This window comes from Lissotriton helveticus, chromosome 6 (genome assembly GCF_964261635.1).
Source record: "Lissotriton helveticus chromosome 6, aLisHel1.1, whole genome shotgun sequence".
Classification (NCBI taxonomy): Eukaryota; Metazoa; Chordata; class Amphibia; order Caudata; family Salamandridae; genus Lissotriton; species Lissotriton helveticus.
This window is the reverse complement of record NC_136067.1, coordinates 366445499-366456358: the sequence shown is the minus strand read 5'-3', so window position 1 is coordinate 366456358 and position 10860 is coordinate 366445499. Positions and strand designations below refer to the sequence as shown.

The 10860-nt window shown below is 45.4% G+C and overlaps 1 non-coding gene across 1 annotated transcript; it reads right to left on the bottom strand.

Moving 5' to 3' along the window:
• Positions 1-3912: 3912 nt before the first annotated feature.
• LOC144764484 (U2 spliceosomal RNA) lies at positions 3913-4112 on the bottom strand. The gene has a single exon (XR_013596564.1). It is a non-coding gene; the product is annotated as a U2 spliceosomal RNA (small nuclear RNA).
• Between the last annotated feature and the right edge of the window lie 6748 nt (positions 4113-10860).

Below are 10860 nucleotides of genomic sequence, written 5' to 3'. Positions count from 1 at the left end.
GGTATAGGAATACTATACCTAAGCAAGGGGTGATTACACAACCTTGCCCCAGCTGAGTGATCAGCCAGTTGTGTCAATTTGGATGGCCAGCCAGGGGTGGCATAATTCATGCTGCAGCCCCTGGTAGGCCTTGGATGCACCTATCCCCTGGGTACCTATGGTACACTATACAGGGGCTCACAAGGTGACCCAATATCCAATTAGATATGTACCTAAAGTACATGGAGTCCATTTTACAGAGAGAACAGATAGCCTGGGGTTCTGAATAGCAGGATCCCAGGCCAAGTAAGTAAAAGAAAACAGCTAAACACTAGGCAAAAAGTTGGGGTAACCATATAGTCAGATATCCACCTTCCTACATCTCCCAGCAGACAATTGTCTGCAGTGCGAGAAACACTGTCCAATCACTCCCAATAGCTAAAGTAAGGGCTATTTGTGGTTTCACATAAGCACACATCCCCTTGCCAGAGGTTTGGGTGATTGACATGCCTGTAAAGGATGTTAGGAGGGTTGATAGGCCTCCAGAATTAGTCCACCCAAATGCCAGGAAAGAGAGCGACTAGGAAGTGCAATGGTATCCAGCTCTAAGAGCTACCACAGGTCCTTGGGTTTCCTATTTTGAGCCCCTAGTGAGCAAACTGACCCCAGCACGCTGGTGTCCTTCCTCCTGCTTCCTTAAAAGTCAGGTGGGCCTTTTCCAGAAACTTACATAAATTTGCATATACAATGCAAATATTCTTGTCTCAAAAAGTCAAAGTCGTAGATCCAGAAAGGATCAAATTTACATCAATTCAACAGTGGGTAAACTGATAAGAACAGATTTTTCTCTTTTTTTAAACTTGTCAGGGCCTCATTTCGGGTTCAGATACGTCAATCATCACCTTCCACAAAGCCCTATTATTAGAAAGTCATTGGTAGCAACCTTGACAAGTGAACAAGCTATCGCATTGACCCGTTACCTGTTAATGAAAAAGGTCACATTAGTCAAATACATTACAGTAAATAACTTAATGTTTACTACACCTGTGTTCATCCTCATCCTCTTCTCCCTGTCGCCATTCAGTTCCTGGGTTAAACAGTGTAGGATCTGTTTTCACGGTTACCCTCCCTTATTGCTTGCTGTCAGTGTGTTTTTGACCTAGACTGATTGGGGTCCTGCTACTCAGGACCCCGGTCACTGTGCTTCCTTCCCTAAATCAACATAGTAAGTACTTTTGTACCTCCACAATTGGCTACTTGGGCACCCGTGCTAGTCCCTAGTATATGGTACTAAGGTACCCAGGGCATAGGTACACCAGGAGCCTCCCATGACTGCAGCATGTACTGTCACACACATGGGAGTCCACAAACTATGACTACAGGCCTGCCATTGCAGCCTGTGTGGGTTGGTGCTTGCACCCCTCATGCCAAATATATGCTTCCTTATATCTGAGGTCACTGCACTTAAAACCTATAAGTCACCCCTATTGGCACGCTCTTCAGTCATGAGGGCAGGGTGCTTGGTCATAAGTGTGCAGGATACCCCTACAAACTCCAGACTTGAGTCTCCAGGCTTTATAAGAGCGGCCAGCCATTTTAAATGCAGTGGACATCCGTCATTATGAGATGTCTAACCATATAGTGGCTGCACCGAACCCAGTCATGTTTGGTACCAAACATGTTGGGATCATACACAATCACCGATTCCAATGTTGGAAGTATGATCCCATGTTCTAGGAGGGCTTCTTAGGGATAACCTCCTGTACTCCTGGTAATAGCCTTCAAGGTCTGCCAGCAAGCTAGTTCTACTGCTGACCACAGACACGATTCTGCCCTCCTGCTGCTGAGACAAGCTCAAACAGGGAACGGTAGAACAATAGGTTCCCTGTCACAGACATGACTTAGTCTACTGGGCTGCAGTGGGGTTGTTGGCCAGCACCACCAGACTGCTTTGAAGGGCACATTTGGGGACCTCCTTGTATACTCCAGTTGGAGCCAGTTCAGGAACCCTCAGCTCCCGCACTTGTGTGAAATTTGACAAAGAACAGGGGAGTATCCTCCCTTCTCTCCAGCCTCACCTCTGGAAGGGACCTTTGAGTTGTTCCAACCCTTTCCTCGGGATACTTAAGGGCTCACCTGTGGGTGGGTCCTTAGATTTGCCATGGGACAAGCATCTAGCCCGAAATGACGTTGCTCCTCGACTGTCTTGACATTTGGACTTTGTGAGATTTCAACTGGAACAGAGACTGCACCAAGGAAGACTCCTGCTGCTCCTTGTCTCGCTCGTCTGTGTCTGTGCTTCTGCCAGGTTCTTCTACAGACCTGTGGGCATTAAGGACACCCAAAGACACACGAAGAAATATCCCTTGGATTGAAGGAGTCACTCCATGCATTGGCAGGTACCGCTAAGAAACGGACTGGTCTCCTGCTCCTGTTGTACTACTGACTTCAGGAGGATCAGCAATACAGGTGGTGGTTCTCCAACTTCCTCAAGGCCTGACCTGTCCTCTCTGCAATTTCGACGCCAGTGTCCATCATCGGAACCGCTGGGACTAAACCCTGTGCACCAAATTGACTTGCTATAGCCAAGTCTTGCTGGCTCTGCAATCCAGAGATCTTCAGGCTCCAGGATCTTTTGCCTCCAAGATCAGCTTCCTCCCCACATCCTTGGCACTGTGGGTCATCATCCTTGGTGATCTGCTTGATGACCTCTTGCGACTCCTGTGACTTTGGCCTGTTGTTCCTCCAGAGGGTCTTCTACTGCTTCAGTGGTCTCCCCGGCTTGCCGGGGCCTGCAATGACTCTCCTGCTGTTGATGAGTCCCTTGGAGCTTGCTATACCAACGTTGTTCCTTCTTCGTCTTCCATGCCAGCTGCGGCTAACCAGGCTTGTTGGTTCTCCATCCACATGCCGACCACCTAGTCACTGATATCCAACTTGGGACAGTTTGTGCACACCTCCTAGTCTTACTCAGCATCGCCTGGTCCTCTCAGCTGCAACAACAAGGTCACCGTCAACTCTTCTGAACCTTCCGACATCAGTGGGCATTGTGTCTTCGTACCTCCTGGTCACTTGCGAGTGACCTACTCTGTTCCCTTAGCTTGCAGGTTCTTCTACTCCAGAATCTAGCCTTGGGTTCCACCGGACTCCTTCCTGAACTTCTCTAGAGGCACTTTTTTCTAAGACTTCAATTGCCGTCTACAGAGGTTTCCACGTCTCTTCACCCCTATACACCTGGCTTCCCCCGGTGTGGGTAACCTGGTTCTCAGGGCATCAACGGGTGGGGTGGCTATCCAACCTTCCGTCCTTCATCCTCTAAGTGAATTCTTCGGGATCCTCTGGAAAGGGTCTGTCTTTAAAACTGCAACTTCTTCATTGACTTCCATTGGGCATGCAGCTGTGTTCCCACTCTGCACAAAGCATCAGTGGGTTCCTGGATACTTACCTAGGGTGGATCCTTGTGTCTCTGGCTCCTCTAGGTCTTCTGGTCCAAGTCCCGTTCTCCTTTGCAGTTCGCATTCCACTTTTTTAGTATATGGTATGGTCTCCTCCTGTAAACCACTGTACTTTGTGCTACATACCTTTTTGCATTTGAAGTATTCTTGTGTATTGAGTGGATATCTACAGGTAAGAGATATACTAATGTGTTAGTGAGTGTTGTGTAATACACAGAAGTATTTTTATATAAACACTGAGTCGTTCTTTTTCATTTACCTCACACTACAGATTAAATTGGTAAACAAGCTGCTTAACACTCCTTCAAGATAAGCCTGAAAGCTACTCTCCACAGCAATAACTTTGAGAGCTTTCTATGGTTATCAAAGGCCAATAAAATCACCATAAGTGTTAGCTGGATTAGAGCGAGGTGCAGCACTTAAATTTAAATAAATGTACACCATATAATAGGCCAGCCTCCTACAAAGAGAAAAAGAAGCAATATGCACCATTCCTGGAGCTACTGCAATAAGAGGTTGATGCATGGAGCGGGCAGGGCAAGCTCCTATTCCATCTCCATGTCCAAAAAATCTATTAATATATGGTCCCCAGATAGAGGACGCATCAGTTATTTAACTGATAAGCACACAACTTTTTTACTGAATGTTCCACAACCAACAGTACAAGAATATAGCTATTTACATATTTTTAGAAAGGCCACAATATACAAAAAAGTCAGGGCAGTTCATCTCAGCAGAAGATGTAAAATGCAATAATTTAGGCTATCCAATCACAACATTTTGCTAATTTCCTTAGTTCAAACACTTGATCTTTCCATATGTGTACAGAGTCATTGAAATAATATGTACATAGTTTATCTAAGCACAAAATTCTACAATCTTGTAATTTCTTTGTACGAGAACAGAAGTCGGATACGCGCAATTAACGGTGTCTCTTTTGCACAGTTCAACTGTTTACAGAATGTACGATTCTGAGGCACAGGCATTTGTGGCAGACCATGAAGCACCATTTCATAGGTGAGTGCAGAGATAGCTGTGATCCCTTTTAAGTCCAAAACTGCAGAGCAAATTAACAGTTCCAAAAAAGGTGGGGAATAGTTTCTTCACAGGAACAGCCAATACGAGGACAACTAGGTGAGGATACAAAATGGAGGGTGGTATTGGAAATGTTTTACCAGAACACATTCGTCGACAGCCATCCATGCCAAGTCTTTCTGGGTGTTGGAGTTCCTTGTGCCACACTTTGGTCCATACCTGTTGGGACTGTTGGTGAAAGAAATGACCCAACACTACACATTTTTCTCGTGCCTTGAGTTCTCTTTTCAAGATAGGATACATAAGTTCTTGTTCAGCAGCCAAATTGCCTTTTATCAGATGAAGTTTTAAAAAGAGTCGTAGAGAAGTATAATAAAGGGGAGGAAACAGAAAATGAAGCTTGTTTGTTCAAAATGTAAAATTAAATGATAGCTGTGGAAGAAATAGGATACATAATTGCGCGTGAAACAAGCTCCTACATGTGGCCCATTTTCCATGCTCTTCAGTGTATGACATAATCGTTTAGAAGCAAAGAAGATGGACAAGGTAGGCATGTCCTGTCGTCCATTTCGTAAAGATAGAAAAACTTTGTGCCATACTAACTTCTCCATTTTAGTTCCAAAAAAGGGAAATACAATCTTTTGACAATGTATCAATATAGAAGGCATACGGGGGGTAAACCACAGCTAAGAATAAAATAGGTGGCAAAACAGACTGGATTACCAGTATCTTCCCTTCAAAAGACAGCTTTCTGGTTTTCCAAAAACTGGGGGTCTCCATTGGATCTCTGTCCCCCAGATAGCCAACATTCAGTTTCAGGAACTACAGCGGGCGTTTTAATGCCAATTATTAATGAAATATTTAGGCAGGGTTCCTTTCTATCAAATATGCAAGTTGCTTCAGTTCTCCCACTGCTAAAGAAACCCCAGTTGGACACTTCCGTTGCTAATAACTACCGCATAGGCTCTCCTTTACAGCCAAAATTGCAGAAAAGGTAATTAATAAAGAACTTACCCTATTCCTGGAATCACATGATCTATTGGATCATTCACAGTTCCGGTTTTGCTGCCAACACAGTACGGAACTGCTCGAATTACTGCCACAGAGGAACTAAGAAGTGGCTAGCCAGGATACTCTAAATTCAAATTAGAACCCACACAGCCCATATGTACTGCGTGACCAAGCCATTTGTTTAGCAAAACATTTATTTTAGTTCATGATCAAGTTTCAAAATTCATAAAAACATGTAATCAAAAGGAAACCACTGACAAAAACAGTCAAGTCAAAAGCAAAAACAAACAATTGTGTGCACAATGAATACAAAATATGCAAACATTGATACTGAATATTCAAACATTTACATGACACCAAAGTGCAACTTAAAATACAATACATACATTCCAAATCAATTGGGATCAAGAAACATTACATAAGAGATACACGAAAAAACCAGTCCTTTAACTAAAATACCAGTGGACAGGCGGAATTAAGGGTGGAAAGCAACTGCCTGCCTGTCTCACAAGACCTGTGACTAAATATTCAGTCTGGTTGCACGCAAGGGCCCACGACAGTGGAGTAAGTTGATCCCTAGCTGCACCCTGTTTTCTTGTCACAGGCTGGGGGTCAACGCGTTTCGAACCAAAATAATTAAAGGTTCTCCTCAGGACAGGGACTGGGTATGATCTTCACTGTGAAAAAAATTGAAAGGGGTGGTGTCAAACTGGTAGTGTCACAATTTGAAAAAACTCTGTCTATCCATAAGTACGAAAAAAAGTACGAAAAAAAGTTACCTGCACCACGAGCAAAAAGGAATTGCGGGAGTGGAGTTAAGACTGTAAAGCAGGACAATTAATCTGTGAAAAAATTAATAAAATGAGTGGCAATCAGGGCGATGAAATCTACTACTTGGGCACACTCACCAAGCTAATGTGTTTCTAGGCAATCAAGTACCTGAATAGAGTTGAAAAGGTGTCGAAACACAGGGCGCCCGCGAAGCGGTGCGCTGTTGGGAGGTAACAGGGTTCACATTCCTTGTATCAGCTGAGGAGGAAAAATAAGAAGGAAAAATAACCCACATCAAACAGTGAACACCCATTAAGTGGACACGAATCACTCCAATGATTTGCGGCACTTCTCCTACCTGCACGCCGTATGCCAAGGGAACCGGCTGTGTTTGAGACAAAGTCGAAGAATCTTTGTTCGGTTAATAGCGTTTCCAGCGGGAATAATTCTACCGCACAAACCGCTAAAAAAAGCAGAAAAGAGGCGCGTTTGACATAGCCTGGTACAACGAGTGTTTGATCTACAAGGGTCAACTAAAGGTCTCCGAAGACGAACTTACATGTGCACAGGGGATTCAATCCCGTCAGCGGCCGAAGGCATTCAGGGAGTCCTTGGCGCGGGCTCGTTTGAGTGATACTAAATGCTGGCTCAGTGGAAACACAGAAAGAGAGGGAGGACAACGGGTGGTTCTAAGGATGCTGGTACTAGAAGTCCCGCCGGACAGACTAGTGGATATGAACCTCAGTTTGTCATTATCCCACAGAATCTTTGGGCATTGCCTAAATTTGCTGTTTACTTGGCAGGCAGAGCGCGCTGCAGGAAGGCGCCCTGACCTCACCTGACCCTCCCGAGGCGCCATCTTGGTGAGGGAAGGTCAGCGCTGCAGTCCATAGAACCCTCCCGCCCTCCCAGGATACTTAAGGCAGGGACAGGGTTGGCTAGGTAATTTTTGCATTTTGCTCTCCCCTGAGGCGGAAGCCGGGGGATTCTTCTCTATACCTTTGTAGCCCAGAATTACTACACCTCCTCGCAACTTTAAAGGACGGTCTGTTTTTTAAAACTGTATAATATTTTAATTGCGCTATTTTAACCTACTTTTACCTCGAAGGTGAGATTACTTCACCAGAGGTCGCTGTTTACTTGGCAGGCAGAGCGCGCTGCAGGAAGGCGCCCTGACCTCACCTGACCCTCCCGAGGCGCCATCTTGGTGAGGGAAGGTCAGCGCTGCAGTCCATAGAACCCTCCCGCCCTCCCAGGATACTTAAGGCAGGGACAGGGTTGGCTAGGTAATTTTTGCATTTTGCTCTCCCCTGAGGCGGAAGCCGGGGGATTCTTCTCTATACCTTTGTAGCCCAGAATTACTACACCTCCTCGCAACTTTAAAGGATGGTCTGTTTTTTAAAACTGTATAATATTTTAATTGCGCTATTTTAACCTACTTTTACCTCGAAGGTGAGATTACTTCACCAGAGGTCGCTGTTTACTTGGCAGGCAGAGCGCGCTGCAGGAAGGCGCCCTGACCTCACCAGACCCTCCCGAGGCGCCATCTTGGTGAGGGAAGGTCAGCGCTGCAGTCCATAGAACCCTCCCACCCTCCTCCGCCCAAAAACGAATAAAGATATGGCACCATCCCGCCCGCGCAGCGGGCGCGCCAACGGCGCGCCGTCCGCGCCGGGACCGGGCCGAGGGCCACGACCCCTGGCCCGATTCTGATAGGTGCTAGCTCGGTCTACCCCAGGGATGTTCTCCTTAACCTTAGAATACCAAGGAACCACGCTTGCGTCACATTTGATCTTGGCAACACGCAGACAGAAATCCAACTGTGTTGTCCTCACTGCCGCTATACAACTCTGCCGCAAGGTGTAAAGAACCCCTTAAAACGTATACCTACATCTAATAAAGCAGTCTTTGCCCTCATTAATGCACGGTCCCTATGCAAACATAGCCAAGAAATCGCTGACTTAATAGCAGATTCTAAGCTAGATGTACTTTTCATCACTGAGACATGGACAGATGAATCATCTGGCCCGGACATGGTCTCTGCCACACCCATAGGCTACAAAGCATACAGACAAGATAGATCAAGACAGAATGATAAACCTAGACAGAGAGGCGGAGGGATCGCCATTATAGCTAGAGAAAACATGGAGGTAATAGTGACTCAAATACAGGACACCTCGTGTGAGGCCATGATGTTTTCTATTAGACTTAGCCAACAAGTCAACTTTAAAGGGCTTCTTATATATAGGCCCCCAGGAGTCAAAACTGGCTTTCTAACAAGTATTAGCACACAGTTGGAATCTCTAGCATTAGAAGATTCGATCACAGTATTAGGTGATCTGAATTTCCACCTAGACGATAACAACAACAAAGAAACCCAAGCTCTCATTGCAGATATGGAAGTCTTGGGGTTACATCAACTGGTTACCTCCCCCACTCACCAAGCGGGACACATTTTGGACGCCATCTTCTCTAGTGCCCAGGGGCTCCAAGTAAATGATATCTGTCCACTGCCATGGACAGACCATTATGCAGTTTTTTGCACCTTGGCTATGGATAAAAAATCTATTACAGACACTTCCCCTCACCAGCCTATAACCTTTAAAGCTTGGCACAATGTCAATCAGCAGGATATAAAAAGCCATCTGGATGATTCTCGCCCGTCAATCTCGGCCAATCCCAACCTGGCTATACAACAACTCCATGACTGGTTGGGACATGCCATGAATTCATTAGCCCCCACTAAGAAATTATCCATGAACAGGACCACCCCTACCGCACCATGGTACTCGGTTGAACTAAAAACACAAAAATTACAGAACAGATATTGGGAAAGACAATGGAGAAAGTCTTATGATCCTACAAGTAAAACTAAATACAAGGCGGCCTTGGCAAGATACAAAGCCATGATTATAAAAGCAAAAAAAGAGTACTATATGAGGCAAATTGAGCAGGCAAAGAACTCGAGCAAAAAATTATATGATATAACTAAAGTGCTCTCGGGTAATATTCCAGACCTGACCCCACCTCAAACCCAAGACATGTGCGACGCCATAGCCGACTTCTTTTTTAAGAAGGTGGATGATATTTATCAACCATTTCTGGCAAAAATCACGCACTCAAATGATCTCAATAACAGTCAGGAAGACTTAACACTAACAGGGACTTCATCCTTCACAGACTTTCAACCACTGACAGAAGATCAAGTACTACAAATTGTATCGACAATTAAAGCAGGATCCAAGTTGGACCCTTGCCCACTATCGGCACTCTTACCGGTGATGGATTCAATCATACCAGTGTTGACACAAGTCTGTAATTCCATCCTGCTCTCAGGGACATATCCCATTAATCTAAAAACCACACTGCTCAAACCACTGTTGAAAAAGTCAGGAGCTGATAAGTCAGAATTAAAAAATTACCGACCCATCGCCAGCCTTCCGTTCATGGCCAAAGTGGTGGAAAAGGCCATGAACCTACAATTAACTGAGTACATAGAAACCCACAAGAAGTTAGATGATACTCAGTATGGATTTAGGAAATACCATGGGACTGAAACTGCCCTTATTAAAGCAACTGAAGACGTAAGAATAATAAGAGACCAAGGCGGAACAGCGGTGTTGGTACTGCTGGATCTCTCAGCAGCTTTCGACACGGTCGACCACGGTACTCTGGTCGACCGTGTCGGAAAAATAGGCATTTCCTCCACGGCAAGAGCTCTCCTCGCCTCCTTTCTCTCGGAGAGAACGCAGGCTGTCTCTCTGGGCCCTTATCAATCTGCCAAATTGTCACAACCGTGTGGGGTACCTCAAGGCTCATCCCTGAGTCCGACACTTTTTAATATATATGTGTCGGACCTGGCCAATGTCATCAAGGCACATGGGATGAGCCTAACCTCCTACGCGGACGACACACAATTGGTGCTGGCTCTAAGGGGTGATGGAGAGGAGGTAGCTAAAAGATTCCAGAGAGGACTGACAGAACTAGGTGAATGGATGGCAGCAAACTGCCTAAAACTAAACTCGGAAAAAACCGAAGTTATGATTTTTGGACAACTCTCACCAGAATGGCCTACCTCGTGGTGGCCCCAAACTTTTGGTGCCCCCCCAGATCCAGTGACTAAAGTAAGGAACTTAGGGATAATTTTTGACAACCATCTGAATTTCATGGACCATGCCAGCAAAGTGGCCTCAGTAGCCCACTATAAACTGCGCATGATCCGAAAGATAAGCTCCTATCTTCCTACCACCGCCATTAAAACTCTGGTGAGCTCACTAGTCCTGACATCCCTAGATTATTGCAATGGACTTTTTATCAATGCCCAAGTAAGAGTCCTTAAAAAACTGCAGACTATACAGAACGCAGCAGCACGTCTTATTCTGGGAATTCCAAAGTTTGCTCCTTTATCCAATGCCATTTCCAAACTACACTGGTTGACGATTCAGAATAGAGCCAGATTTAAATCCCAGTGCATTGTGTATAAAGTCCTAAATAAACAGGGCCCACAGTTCCTTAAAGACCATCTACGACCGTATCAACCCACACGCCAACTGCGCTCCACCAACAGTAACCAACTTATAGTACCACGCACCAAAACCGTGATGTGGGG